Below are 15,815 nucleotides of genomic sequence, written 5' to 3'. Positions count from 1 at the left end.
TACTGTTTTTAGGAGAACAATAGTACCAGCCTTAGAGAGAAGTTTAGTCATCCAGCCAGCCACCCTAATATCAGCCTTATCCTCGAAATAATTGTTGGTTTTTTGAAAGAGCAGAGGATGGAAGATGGAAATAGGCTAATAGATAGAGCAAACTTGAAGAACTAAGAACAATCGGAAAAGTAAAAAATGAATAGCAACATGTGTTTTCTGTTTTTCTACAGTAACTTCAATACATTATAGATACGTATATGGAGAGAGACAGATAGAGCAAGAAGACGTGGTCTTCAACAAAACAAAAACAAATAAAAAAGATTTTGTCCACAGAAGTAAGGCACTCTCCCGTACCATACACCATACGCTCATTAATAACTTTGCTTCACAAACTACAAAAAAACAGAAGAAGATGTGACAGCAAATGTGCCACAATCCACCTACTTCAACACTCCTCCTTGGCACTTTTGCTGGAAACTCCCAAACTCTTCCTTAGTTGTGCGAACCTTGCTTTGGGCAATGCTTTAGTCAAAACATCTGCAAACTGATCTTCAGAGCTGCAATGAGTTAATTTGACTTCTTCTTTTTCTACTTCTCTAATAAAATGATATTTGATCTTGATGTGCTTGGTTCTTCCATGAAACACAGGATTTTTTGTCATAGCTATAGCAGATTGATTGTCACAAAAAATTACAGTAGCATTCTCTTGCATGTGATGCAAGTCTTCAAGAACTTTTCTTAGCCAAATGGCTTGATTGACAGCAGCAGTAGCAGCAATATACTCTGCTTCAGCTGTTGACTGAGCCACCACATCCTGCTTTCTAGAATTCCAGCTGATCATGCCAGAACCAATGGTAAAAATATAGCCTGAGGTACTCTTCATATCATCAAGTGAGCCACCCCAATCACTATCCACAAATCCAATCAGCTGAACCTCTTCTCCTTTCTTGAACCAAACACCAAAATCTGTTGTTCCTTTCACATATCTTAATACTCTTTTTGCAGCCTTGAAGTGTATTTCACTTGGAGCTTGCATAAATCTTGACAACAAACTTGTAGCAAACATAATATCAGGTCGTGTTGCTGTCAAGTATAGCAAACAACCAATCAAACTTCTATAAATTCCAGCATCAATTTTATCACTTCCATCTTCTTTGCTTAATTTCTCATTCAAACCCAGTGGAGTGCTAACATCTTTGCAATTCTCCATGCCAAACTTTTTCAGCACATCTTTAGCATATTTTTCTTGGCTTATGAAAATTCCTTGCTCAGTTTGAAGAATTTCCATACCAAGAAAATATGACATTTCTCCCAAATCAGTCATCTCAAACACATTTTGCATTTCTTTTTTGAACTTTTGCACTAAAGCAATGTTGCTGCCAGTTATGAGAAGATCATCAACATACAAAGAAATAATTAATAAATCATCACCTGCTTGTTGCACATAGAGAGTGGCCTCACTAGGACTTCTTTTGAACCCCAACTGCAGCAAATGATCATCTATCCTGCTATACCAAGCCCTCGGTGCTTGCTTTAGCCCATACAAGGCCTTCTTGAGCTGATACACTTTGTCTTCATTTCCTTTTTTAAGAAAACATGGGGGTTGCTCCACAAATATCTCCTCCTTCAAGTAGCCATTAAGAAATGCAGATTTGACATCAAGTTGGAAAATCTTCCAACCTTTTTGAGCTGCTAAAGCGATCAACAATCTTATAGTATCATGTCTTGCCACTAGAGCAAAGGTGTCAGAAAAATCTACTCCAAATTGTTGAGAGTAACCTTTAACAACTAGCCTTGCTTTTAACTTGTTAACAGAACCATCTGGATTCAACTTAGTTCTGAAAACTCATTTTACACCAATCACCCTTTTATCAGTAGGTCTTTCTACTAGCTGCCAAGTATCATTTTTGTTGATCATATTCAATTCCTCCTCCATTGCAGCTTTCCAACTAGCTGACTTTATAGCCTCTTCAGGATTAGAAGGCTCCACTAAAGCCACATTACATCTCTCATAGATCTCATCTAGAGGTCTTGTACCTCTAACAGAGATTTCTTCATCAGTATCATTCTTAAGATCAAGTTGATCTTCCACGACAGGTTGATCTCCTATGACAACCACATCTTTTTTTGCATGGTTACTGTTTGTAGACTTGGTTTCAGCCTTCTCCCAATCCCAATATGCTCCTTCATCAATCTTTACATCTCTGCTAGTAGTCATCTTTTCGGATTGCAAGTTGAAGATTCTATAACCTTTGGCATTGCTACTATATCCCAAAAGAATCCCAACATCTGCCTTATGATCTAGCTTGCTTCTTTTGACATCAGGAACATGAACATAGCAAATACTTCAAAAAATTCTAAGATGGTGAACATTAGGCTTGACTCCATACCAAGCTTCATATGGGGTCTTATCCTTCAAAGCTTTTGTAGGCAGCCTATTTAACTAATAAATAGCAGTATTACCTGCTTCTGCCCAAAACTTCTTAGGAAGCTTCTTCTCAAATAAAAGACATCTGGCCATCTCCATGACAGTTCTATTCTTTCTTTCACTTACTCCATTTTGCTGAGGAGTATAACTAACAGTGAGCTGATGATGAATCCTGCTTGTTTGAGAAATTCTTCAAATTTTTCACAAGTGTACTCAGTATCATTGTCAGTTCTAATCACCTTTATTTTGCAGTCATTTTGATTCTCCACAAGGACTTTGAAATTACGAAATACACTTGAAGCTTCAGACTTTTGCTTCAAAATGTACACCCAACACATCCTTGTAAAGTCATCAATGAAGAGAATAAAATATCTGCTACCACCCAAAGAAGGTATTCTCCTAGGACCACAAAGCTGCAATTTTTCAGTTGCTCTCCATGCTAAATTTTTTGGAAAAGGCAATTTGCTTTGCTTTCCAAATTGGCACACATCACATACACCAGCACAATCATGAATAGCAGGCATATTCTGAACTAGACTTTTGCTATGCAAGTACTTCAATGATGAGAAATTAAAATGCCCAAATCTTTTATGCCAAAGAGACGATTCATCAACCAAACTAGTAAAAGCATGCTTCTTGGACTGCTGCCATTCCAATTGAAAGCTTCTATTTTTCATTTTGATTGTCATCAACTCATTATCAGCAGGATCTATTATAGTGCATTTCAAATTCTTGAACAACAAAGTATAATTTTTTTCAAGCATTTGCCCAACACTTAATAGATTTTGATCTAACTTTGGCACAAATAGAACATCAGGAATGTATTTGGTACCTGATGGAGTTTCTACAGCAACAACTCCTTTTCCTTCAACTTCCAAATACTTTCCACCCCCAACTTTGACTTTTGAAGAATATGATCTGTCTAGCTCCTTGAACATGCTGAATTCTGATGTCATGTGATTAGTGCATCCACTATCCACCAACCAAGCTTCTGTTGTGCTGTTTGTAGCATAACAAGTAGCAACAAAAACTGTTTCTTCTTGTTGCTGATCTTCTGCAACTTGTGCCTGCTGTTTTTGCTGCTCCTTTTTGCTTTTACACACCTTTTCCACATGACCAAATTTTTTAGATGCTCTACACTGCACTCCAGGCCTATACCAACAATATTTCTCAGTGTGAGAAGTTTTTTTACAGTGTGAACATGGAGGGTATTTGCCTTTTTTCTCTCCTGGTTTGCTTGAGCCAACATCTTTTCTATCTTCAATAGCCTTTTTTCCACCTGAACTTGCATGAGCTTTGCCTTTTTACTTGGCCAGAAAAGCTCCTTCATTATTCTCCTCCATCCTTAATAGTCTTCTCTGTTCAGTTGCTAGTAGAGCATTTACAAGCTCTGACAGAGATATTTTGCTAAGATCTTTGGAGTCTTCAAGAGAGGATATTTTTGACTCAAACCTCTCAGGAAGACTCACCAAGACCTTCTCCACCACTCTTTCATCAGCAAGCTTTTCACCAAACAATCTGATTTGATTCACAACCTTCATAAGCTTGTCAGAAAACTCTTTGACAGTTTTTGTATCCTTCATCTTCAAAGCCTCAAACTCTCTCTTCAAGTTCAAAACTTGCATTTGCCTTGTTCTGTCACTGCCTTGAACCTCCTCCTCAAGCTTATCCCAAGCCTCTTTTGCTGTTTCACAAGTCATAATTCTTGTAAATATCACTTCTGACACAGCAGAGTGTATAAGAGACAGGGCTTTGAACTTCTTTGCAACTTCTTCGCTATGTTGCTTTAATTAGGCAACTGTTGGATTTTCTCTCAAGGGTAGTGGATCTTTATCCGTCTCTACCACCTCCCATAAATCAAAGGCTCTCAAATAAGCCTTCATTTTCACTGCCTACATTTGATAATTCTCTCCAGGAAACAGAGGAGGTGTAAGGCTAGAAAAACTGCTTGAAGCCATTGAAGAAGAGTTTTTTTTATTTTTTTTATTTTTAGGCTTTTGGTGAGGGTAATCTTACTAGTTTTCTCTCAAACTCTCACAGTCCCACAAAGAACAAGTGGGCTCTGATACCAATTGTTGGTTTTTTGAAAGAGCAGAGGATGGAAGATGGAAATAGGCTAATAGATAGAGCAAACTTGAAGAACTAAGAACAATCGGCAGAGCAAAAAATGAATAGAACAACGTGGTTTAGCAAAAAATGAATAGCAACATGTGTTTTCTGCTTTTCTACAGTAACTTCAATACATTATAGATACATATATGGAGAGAGACAGATAGAGCAAGAAGACGTGGTCTTCAACAAAACAAAAACAAATAAAAAAGATTTTGTCCACAGAAGTAAGGCACTCTCCCGTACCATACACCATACGCTCATTAATAACTTTGCTTCACAAACTACAAAAAAACAGAAGAAGATGTGACAACAAATGTGCCACAATCCACCTACTTCAACAGATTTTCTTCATGACAATAGTTGTATGGTTGTGCATTCCTAAATTGAAAACCTTATTGAACCTTTGCTCAAAGCTTGGATACTTGAAGGCATGCATTCCATGGGCCCTGTTAAATGCAAGTCCTCCTTCAAGAACTGAACCTTTGAGTTGGGACCTGTAATTAAATATAAATCTAGTTTTAGAATACAACAAGTTAATGGCTATACTATGAGGTTGTAGTGGCAGGTAAACTTGCAATTTTATACTTGAGATATGTAGATGATAGTAATGGTTTTGATTTGGTTTTTCTTCTGTGACGGCTCTCTCTATCCCTCTCTCTCGCCTGTGAGTTCTGCTTTGTTGTTTTTTTTTTTTGTGCTCCTCTCTCTTAGGGCCAGGGTTCAACGGCGACACTTTCTTTTGAACTTCTAGCCCTAGAGATGGAGATCTAGGCGTGTTAGCTGTTCAGTTTTTCTTTTTTTATATAATGTAAGCTTGATGCATCATGGATTAATATAATTCCCAGTTTGCATTCCCGTATATCTTCCTCTTATTTTTCATCTTTAAAACTAACAATTGGTATCAGAGCTCTCTTCTTAAGGGATTTGTGTGAGTTTGATGAGTCATGGAAGCCGAAGCTAGTTTCTCATCCATTGCTCCACCGGTGTTTGATGGAGACAACTACCAAATTTAGGCAGTACGCATGGAGACATACTTGAATGCTTTGGATCTTTAGGAAGCAGTGGAAGAAGACTATAAAATTCCTACACTTCCAAACAATCCCACCATGGCACAGATCAAAGTGCAGAAGGAGAAGAAGACAAAGAAGTCAAAGGCCAAAGCATGCTTGTTTGCTGCGGTGTCATCAACAATTTTCATGAGAATAATGTCCCTTAAGACAGCTAAGTCAATATGGGATTATCTCAAGGAAGAATATGCAGGAGACGAAAGGATAAAAGGAATGCAAGTCTTGAATTTGATAAGGGAATTTGAGTTGCAAAAGATGAAGGAATCTGAAACAATTAAAGAGTATTCAGATAGACTTCTCAGAATTGCAAACAAAGTGAGGCTACTCGGGTCTGAATTAAGTGATTCAAGGATTGTAGAGAAGATCCTTGTCACAATGCCTGAGAGGTATGAAGTGACAGTTACAACCTTGGAAAATACCAAGGATCTGTCAAAGATTCCCTTAGCGGAATTACTTAATTCCCTGCAGGCGCAAGAGCAGAGGAGGCTTATGAGGCAAGATGTCAACACTGAAGGAGCCTTACCTGCAAATCATCATGAAGCTGACAAAAACAAGAAGAAAAAGAAGAAAGGCCAAGAGGAAAATTCGGTTTCTCCTACTTCATGTAGCAACAAAAGCAAAAATGGAAGTTTCAAAGGTAAATACCCTCCTTGCCATCACTGTGGGAAGAAAGGTCACCCTCCATTCAAATGTTGGAGGAGGCCTGACGCTAAATGTTCCAAATGCAATCATATCGGACATGAGGCCGTGATATGCAAGAATAAAAACCAGGTGCAAGAAGCTGATGCTCAAGTTGCTGACCAAGAGGATGAAGATCAACTTTTTACGACATCTTGCATTGCAAGTAGTAGTTCGACTGAAAGTTGGTTAATTGACAGCGGCTGTACCAACCACATGACCAATGACAGGGAACTTTTCAGAGATTTGAAGCCAACTGACATTACTAAAGTTAGAATCGGCAATGGTGATTACATCTCTGTCAAAGGGAAATGAACAATCACCATAACCAGCACTGCAGGCACAAAGCGAATTTCTGATGTTTTCTACGTACCAGAAATTGACCAAAATTTGCTGAGTGTAGGTCAATTGATTGAAAAATGCTTTAAAGTGATATTTGAAGATAGTTTCTATCACATTCTTAATGTCATGGGTCAGGAAATTCTCAAAGTGAGAATGAAGGGCAAAAGTTTTTCTTTTGATCCCATCAAAGAAGAACTTGCTGCATTTTCCACCGAAGCCAGCAACACCGAGACATGGCACAAGAGACTTGGTCATTGTCACTTGCAAAGGATGCAGCTCATGAAGAACAAGGAACTCACAGTTGGCTTACCAACCTTTGGAGATCACTTACCAAATTGTCATGCTTGTCAATACGGTAAACAAAAATGGAGAGCATTCCCAAAGTCAACTTGGAGAGCCACTCATAAGTTGCAGCTAGTCCACATAGATGTATCCGGTCCTCAAAGAACCCTATCATTAGCAGGTAGTCGGTATTACATTGCTTTCATTGATGATTTTACAAGATTTTGCTGGATTTTTTTTCTTAAAATTCAAGTCAGAAGTGGCTGGAGTGTTTTGGAAGTTCAAGAAAATGGTGGAAACCAAAGTGGCTGCAAAATTCAAGCTCTAAGGTCAGATAATGGAAAAGAATACACCTCAGAAGAATTTAACTTATTTTGCGAGGAAGAGGGCATAGAACACCAGCTCACTGCTCCCTACACACCACAACAAAATGGAGTTAGTGAAAGGAGAAACAGATACATAATGCAGATGACCAGATGTATGCTTCATGACAAGGAGTTGCCAAAGAATTTTTGGGCTGAGGCGGCTAGTACTGCGGTTTTCTTGCAGAACAGATTGCCTACCAAGGCATTGAAGGATAAAACTCCATTTGAGGCATGGTATGGCTATAAACCTTCACTCAATTTCCTTAGAGTGTTTAGTTGTATGTGTTTCTCTCACGTTCCACAGGTCAAGCGTGATAAACTTGACAAGAAGTCTGAACCAGGCATCTTTGTCGGTTACAGTTCTTCCTCTAAGGCCTACAAGGTGTATCAACCTCAAACAGGGAAGATAATTGTCAGTAGGGATGTGTTCTTCAATGAAGATGAGAAGTGGAAATGGGAACAGACAAAAGAGACATCCACGAGCAAGCAGAAATCAAGTCTTCCCTTCCAACCAAGGGAAGAGCAAGCATCAGAACAGTGGCAAGAAGACTTGGAAGATGATCCACCAATCCGTGGAACAAGACCCCTCTATGATATCTATCAGAGATGCAATGTGGCCATTTGTGAACCTGCGGGTTATGAAGAAGCCATTAAAGACCAGAAATGGAAGAAGGCAATGGAGGAGTTGTCAATGATAAAAAAGAACAAGACTTGGGAGCTAGTTGATAGACCGAAGGATAGAAAAGGGAGTGAAATGGGTGTTTAGAACCAAGCTCAATGCAGATGGATCCATCAACAAACACAAAGCCAGGCTTGTTGTTAAGGGCTATGCTCAAGTTTTTGGAGTTGATTACTCGGATACATTTGCCCCTATTGCTAGATTAGACACTATTCGGCTGGTGCTAGCTATAGCAGCCCAAAATGGGTGGAAAGTGTTTCAACTAGATGTAAAATCTGCATTCTTGAATGGTATTTTGCAGGAAGAGATCTATGTTGAACAGCCTGAGGGATTCGTGGAACAAGGTGAAGAGGAGAAGGTCTACTTGCTTAAGAAGGCTCTATATGGCTTGAAACAAGCACCTAGAGCATGGTATAGCAAGATAGATAAGCATCTGTCAAGCCTAGGATTCGAAAAAAGCATGTCAAAGGCTACTCTTTATGTGAAACGTAAAGGAGATGATCTGCTTATAGTCTCTCTTTATGTTGATGATCTCTTAATCACATGTGGCAATGGCAAGCTTGTTGAAGAGTTCAAAAGGGAAATGATGCAGATTTTTGAAATGATAGACCTTGGACTAATGACATACTTTCTGGGAATGGAGATTAAGCTGTTAGAAGATGAAGTTTTCATCTGTAAAAAAAAGTATGCTAAGGAAATTCTCAAGAAGTTTCATATGGAGGATTGCAAGGCAATGGCTACCCCAATGAATCAAAAGGAGAGCTTGAGCAAAGAGGATGGGACTTACAAAGTTGAAGAAGGCTATTTCAGAAGCATGATTGGATGTCTAATGTACCTAACTGCAACCAGGCCAGATATCCTTTTTGCTGTAAGCATTCTCTCTCGTTTCATGCATTGTGCTAGTGAAGTGCACATTAAAGCAACAAAAAGAGTTATTAGGTACATCAAAGGAACTATTGACTTTGGTGTAAAGTTCAAGAAGTGTCAAAACTTCAAGTTGTTGGGATTTTCTGACAGTGATTGGGGTGGATCCATGGATGACATGAAGAGTACATCTGGGTACTGTTTCAGTCTAGGATCAGGAGTTTTCTCATGGTGTTCCCATAAACAAGAGATTGTAGCACAGTCTACTGCAGAGGCCGAATTTGTTGCTACTACAACAGCAGTGAATCAAGCATTGTGGCTGAGGAAGTTGTTATGTGATTTACACTTGAAGCAACTGAATGAGACAGAGGTATTTGTGGACAATCAGGCAGCAATTGCAATCTCCCACAATCCAGTTTTTCATGGAAAAACTAAGCATTTCAAGATCAAATTTTTCTTTTTAAGAGAAGTGCAGAAGGAAGGAGAAGTGAGCCTCATTTATTGCAGATCTGAAAATCAGCTCGCAGACATTTTTACAAAGCCTTTGCCAGCAAACAAGTTCGAGCTTCTCAGGCAGAGACTTGGAGTTTGCAGCTCCTAATGCATGGAGGAGTGTTAGTTAGCTACTTTTAGGACTGCAACTAACAAGGCGTCGTGGTGAAGGCTATGGTGGCAGGGTTTTAGTGTGGCTGGGGGTTTCGGATCTTGACGAGGTTGTTGTTGGGGGCCGCCAGTTATTCAATTTTCTCCCTTAGGAGCATTTGTTTGCCGGTGACTCTTTAACTCTTGGGTTTCTTCACGGCAGATCTAGTGACAGGATTTATTTGCGGGTGGAGGATTGGGGTTGGGCGTGGATTCACGGGGCTTGTTGTTGGCACGATACGCTTGTGACCTACAGTCGATGTTCGTCTTTGGAGGTTCTGGTCTCCCAGGGGCAGCATTCTCTAGGGGAAGTGCATGTTTGGAGTGGTTGTTGGCGGCGGCTGTGAGTGGCTTCACGTGTTGGCATGGTGGCGCTTCATCAGAGTGGTTTTTGGCTCCATTCAAATCTATGTTTTCTGATCCCTTTGCCTGCTTGGGTGGAGTTGTGACTCGGTCTTCTTTTTATGTGGCTAGGGTTTCATCTCTTTTTGGTGGTAGATGGTTGTGTCAAATAAGGGCAATGTGTTTTCTGCCTCTTAGGATGTGCTTTGATGTATTCTTTTTGTTTTAAGTTTGTATTGACGGTGGTGGTCTTCCCACCTTCTGTTTGTTTTTGAGTCCCACCCACCACTTGAGTTTGTTCTTGCCAATGTTATGGGTGACTTTTAGTTTACAGATCCCTTAGTCTTAATCGATAGACCGTTTCCATTGATTGTAGAGGAGTTGTTTAAAGAGTTGTTTATGTGCTCGGTTGTTAGTGTGCCATTTCAGTTTTCTTTCGTTGGAGCTTTGTGCAAGCTTCATGATCCCTTGAGCATTTCATTAGAACTTACTGGTGGTACAAGGTCATTTGAGTCAACATTAGTGCTTGTATCTCTTTGATTTGGAATACATTTTACGTTTTAAAATTTTTTTTTTTAAAAGATGGAGATTTTGTTGGAAAAACATGGTTTAGGAACCATGATAATTGGACATTTTGAGGCTAGATTTTGAATGGGCTCTACTTGGTTTTTGTGGTAGATCAAATTGGGTTCAAATTATCCTCAGTGAGATCGTTAAAATGGCATGCTCAAAATGATGCTTGCGTGCATGAAAATTTGATGTTCAAAGTACACTTAATGAGTTGGAAAAGTTACTTCATTTTCCAAGTCAAGTGTGACAGTTTACTTGTCGTAACAGCTAGTGAGTAATGCCTCAAGTAAATGTTAGAATTAATCATCCCATTAATTCTTAGAAACTATAATGGCTGACATTAATTCTGGAATGGAATCTAGAATTAAAAGCTAAGAGCTCCAACAACCACCTCTGACTGGCTGTAAATTTGCTTCCCCTCTCATAGACGCCGGCAATTCTCAAGCACTGACAGTGAGGAGTGAATCTGTTTTAAGGACATCATGTGGTACACGGGCCCGTATTCCTTTTCAATCTACACCTTCATTTCCGGTTTTCGAAATTTCTTTTGCATATTATTCTACTTGTAATTCCAATTACTGTTGTTGAATTCTTATTTTTCATATTAACTTGTTTTTCTTGTTTCCATTATCCTAGTTTTCTAACAGATTTAACAAGAAAATTGGACAAGCATTTCGAAGCTTTTAAAATGGGGAGAAAAAAAAGACAAATATCCCTTTAAATAGTATCCTTTTGATATTTGAGTCACGAATGTACCATTGATATCTATTGCAATTTGCTCTCTAAAAATTAGTTACGAAGCTACTTCTGGCCAAAGTAATATATTATTGTCAAAGGGGAAAAAAAAAAAAAAAGAGGTGCTATATCACGCCGGCTTTGGAAATGATGTCGAAAACTCAGAGCTCAAATGCAGTGCGCAAGCATGCGGTCATCATAGTGGACCACGCTAAGTTCATGGCGTTGGAGAACGCTTCCTCATGTCGTGGCCAAGGACTTCGTTTTCCAGTTCCAATTGGGATGCCATTGTTGTATATTTTTGAAAGGAAAATTACTTTTAGTCTTCTAGGTATACTGCGCTACTTGGAAGAATGGATTGGTTTATTTATACAAACTAAATGACGATATAATCAACGTGATACATACGCTTAGCTTACGAAATAAAGAGAATTTATTGGTAAGTTTATGCGGTACGAGGACCACATATGGATTAATAGAATTAATTTAAGGGAAATTGTAGGAGATAGGCTAAAATTTAAAAGCTATGGAGGTAAATAGGTCTATTTACCAACTTCTGAAAATTAATAAGCCATTTTGTAATGAAGATAACATTTTTTTTTTTTAAATTTCGCATGAACAATGTAGGACAAAGTCTTTGGTAGAAAAGGTGACAATTCGTGTCACGTGTTGTGTTTTAATTGTTTCTTTTTAAATTTGCAGTTAACCCGAACAAGACCCGTGATACAAATTTTTTTAATAACCGCAATACAAACACGACACGATCACTTTACGGGTTGACACGATACATCATAAAAATGACTAGTAACACAAAATTGACCAGTGAACCTGAAATTGACGCGAAAATTATATACTTTTCTTACATATTAGAATTAACTTAAAATTCATAAAACGCTAAAATAAAATAACATCCATAAAAATTAAGCAAGTAATAGTATAAGATTTTGAATATAATTATCATGATACCACAAGTTCATAATAAAATCTAAAATATGTAATAAAAATATACATATTTTAGTTTTTACGAGTTTCGTATTGTTTTCGGGTTATACGGGTCCAACCTGAAAGTGACCCCTATTTTATGTGTCAATTTTAGGTCGATCCAATTTTAATCTGAACCTCTTTTTTCTCAACCCTAGCTCTCGAAATTTGTATCGTTTTCGAATCGTGTTGTGACCCATATTACCGGCCCTATTTGGTAGAATTATAAAAGAGTGAAAACGTGCTTAGAAATTCTTAAAAGCGGTTAGACTGCCAAATTAATGAAGCAGTAAAGATAAACATGACGCACGCACTCGTCGGAAAATAATAATAAAATAAAAATAAAGAACGAATTTCCTTGTGAACAATTCTTGGATAATTGCTTTTATTCAAATCGTTGATGATGTAGTCTTAAAGCTCCTCCTGTGTTGGAAGGAGTCAGAAAACTATTTTGAGTTGAAAAGAAGAAAAATAAATTAATTTACTAACTAGTATATGGAGTTTCCAAACCATAGTGCTTAGATAGTAACTTAAAATGGAGTCAAAAAAGTAGATTTTGAGTTGAAAAGTTATTGGATGCTCGACACCACAATTTGTGCCAAAATTTGGACACGTAAGCTGGAGAATCATGAGATAATAATATGGTGAATAGGGATCAACTGCTAATTTGGTTGCAGATAATACGGCGCCAAAAGTAAATAATCCGCACCAAAAACATTTGACCAAACATAATTTGGTCATGAAATACATTGTGTAAACCAAAAACAAAGGTTAGAGACCGAAAGGAGGTATGCGTGGTCGCAGAATGCAGTTTTCTAAGACAAAACACTTTGTGGCAGCATAAAAGGATCATTAGTAAAATATTGTACTATAACACTCTATAACTTCATTTTTTACATAATACATATCAAACTTTTAGTTTTCAAAAATTGCACCTTAAACTTTTAAAACAGGTACAATTGATTGGATCAAATAGTTAATACACGTTATCAAATTGACAGTATGGGATACAAGATTTATACATGAAATTAAGGCAAAACTTGTCACTTTGTAAACTAGGTCACGTGTGACTCTTGTGTCCCGAACTGTCAATTTGATAACGTCTGTTAGGTAATTGTTCAAGTGCATCCGCAAACGGAATGTTGATATGGATCTTCTTGAAAATCTCTAAAAACTTTGAAAATTGAGCATCCATCTTCTTCTTCTTGAATCTTTGTGGATACGGAAGGGTAGGAGTGATGAGAGGAGGATTATCCGGAAAAGAGATCGACTTAGGCCTTGCACTCTCCTTTGGTTGCTTTGATTCTACCTCTTCTTCCTTGGTTTTATCCTCTTAGGGTTTAGGAGCCTCAACTTCTTTCCCAGTTCTCAAGGTGACTGTGTTACATTGCTCCTTGGGGTTTTTCACAGTGTCACTAGGAAAGTTCCCGGATGATATGCTCTTCATTGAGTCAGCGAGTTGGCCAATCTGTGTCTCCATAGTCTTCATAGTAGCGCTCATGTTTGTGCAATGAGTCTCGATATTATCAAGTCTAGCCTCATCTTTGTTGAACCACCCCCTGGTTTCTACAATGAACATGCTCAACAGGTCTTCTATCGACGGCTTGCTCTGAGATAATGGCTGACTATACCCTAGAGGAGGTTGCAATACATTCTTGTTGTTGCCATAAGAAAAGTTCTCGCGATTCTGGAGTCCTAGGTGGTACTGAGTAGGCAGGTTGCTCGGCATGTTATTGCTTCGGTAGTTGAAATTCCTGTTGTTCATATACTGCACTTGTTCTACAGCACCACCTTCACCTGTGTAAGATGTACTGGCAACCATAGTCATCTCCTTACTCGATGTGGCTTCCTTTGCGGTCAACTCTGAGATCTTGTTGGTCAAAACTGATATTTGTGCTGAAAGAGCGACCAACGGATCAATCTCATGCATTCATGTAGCCCTCTTCACACTTGACCGCTCACTTGGCCATTGAGCATTGTTGGAGGCCATCTCCTCCAATAATAATTCGGCCTCCTCATAGGTCTTGGACAACATCATCCCTTCTGATGCCGCATCTACAATTGTCCTAGTTTGTCCATTCAGACCGTTGTAGAAGATCTGAATTTGGAACCAGTCCTCGTATCCATGCTGCGGGCATTTTCTGAGCAACTCCTTGAAACGCTCCCAGGCCTCATAGAGAGGCTCAAAGTCCATATGTCTGAATTGCACAATCTCGCTCCTTAGATGAGCGGTCTTTGATGGAGGGAAGAACTTGGTTAGAAACTTATGTGCCAACTCTTCCCACGTGCCAATACTACCGGCTTGAACTGATTGGAGCCAACCTCTCGCCTTGTCCCTAAGTGAGAACGGGAACAGGCGCATTCTGATAATGTCCTGGTCCACACCATTCATCTTAATGGTGTCGCAGATCTCCAGGAACATTGCTAGATGCACATTGGGGTCTTCAGACGGTAGCCCCCCGTACTGATTCTGCTGAACAATATTTATCAATGCAGGCTTCACTCAAAGTTGTTCGCCTTGATCGGCTGCCTCCTAATGCCAAAATAATTCTCATTCACTACCGGTCTGAAGTAATCCCTCAAAGCCCTCTGCTGGTCGTTGTTGTTACCTTCTGCCATGACTCAGTTTCTATTATGATGTTCCCTTCTTAGTCTCGAAATAGCTCTCTCAATTTCTGGGTCTAAAGGAACAGTCTTCAAGCAGCGGACTCGGCGCATACACTGCAACTAAAAGAATAGATGAACGAAATTAAATTAACAAAATTTAAGTCAATAAAAGAAAGATAAAGGTCTAAATTAAAATCAACCTATTTCACAGCAATATTAGCTTAAATCCTAAATTGCCAATCCCCGGCAACGGCGCCAAAAACTTGTACGTGAAAATACTTTTGCTTAAAATTTAATGTATGCTCGCAAGTGTACGAATCGCAAAGTAATAATGATCCGAGGATCAAGTATCATCCACTGAGATTGTTAATTAGGAAGAACTAAGTATCACTCTTTATCTAAACCGATTTTATCTAGACAATATGAAATTAAGGGATTGAAACTAAATTAAGCAACTAAACTAGACTAAAAAACGCAAACAACAGATGCGAAGGTGATTTGGATCGAAGGGATCTCTATATTTAAAATGGGCTAGGGGGGATTCGACTTCACCTAATTATGTTATATTTATCTAAATCCGTCACTTGTCGATGTATTATATTCAATCCTAGATCATGGGTACTAAGATAATCTCACTCCCTCTCTCGAGCGCTAAGTGAAATAATATGCTAAATCGATTAAACTAATATCCCTATTAATTTTACCAATTATGCATTCTTTAAGTTAAGTCCATATTCGATCTCCTAAGGTTATACTAGCCTCCCGACTCAATATCTCCTTAGGTTGCGTCTCTTAATTCTCAACGTATAAAATTAACTCTCCCGAGCCTAATTTCATACATCTAGGGTCTCTAATTAAATGGGTAATTAAATTAGAAATTAAGCATAAGAGACACAAAAGATTGGAATATAAAACATTCAACAAACAAACAGACTTTCAAAATATAACTTTCATTAAATTAGATCAAACCCCCCTAGCGTGAGGAAATTAACTATCCATATTCGAAATTAAATCCACAATTACAAAATACCAAAGATCCATAGTTTAAGCAGAAAATTAAACAAACCATTCAAGAAATACAAAGGGAGAAAGTAATGAAGAACTCCTGTTGGATAATCTCCTCCAAAGCC

The 15,815-nt window shown here is 38.5% G+C and overlaps 1 non-coding gene across 1 annotated transcript; it reads left to right on the top strand.

Annotated features, from left to right (window-relative positions):
- The first annotated feature begins 14,198 nt into the window (after positions 1-14,198).
- Positions 14,199-14,305, top strand: LOC112094086. Its single transcript, XR_002903343.1, has one exon. It is a non-coding gene; the product is annotated as a small nucleolar RNA R71 (small nucleolar RNA).
- The last annotated feature ends 1,510 nt before the right edge of the window (positions 14,306-15,815 follow it).

This window comes from Morus notabilis, unplaced genomic scaffold (assembly GCF_000414095.1).
Source record: "Morus notabilis unplaced genomic scaffold, ASM41409v2 Scaffold623, whole genome shotgun sequence".
Classification (NCBI taxonomy): domain Eukaryota; kingdom Viridiplantae; phylum Streptophyta; class Magnoliopsida; order Rosales; family Moraceae; genus Morus; species Morus notabilis.
The sequence above is the reverse complement of the archived record's forward strand: the minus strand, read 5'-3'. Positions and strand labels throughout refer to the sequence as shown.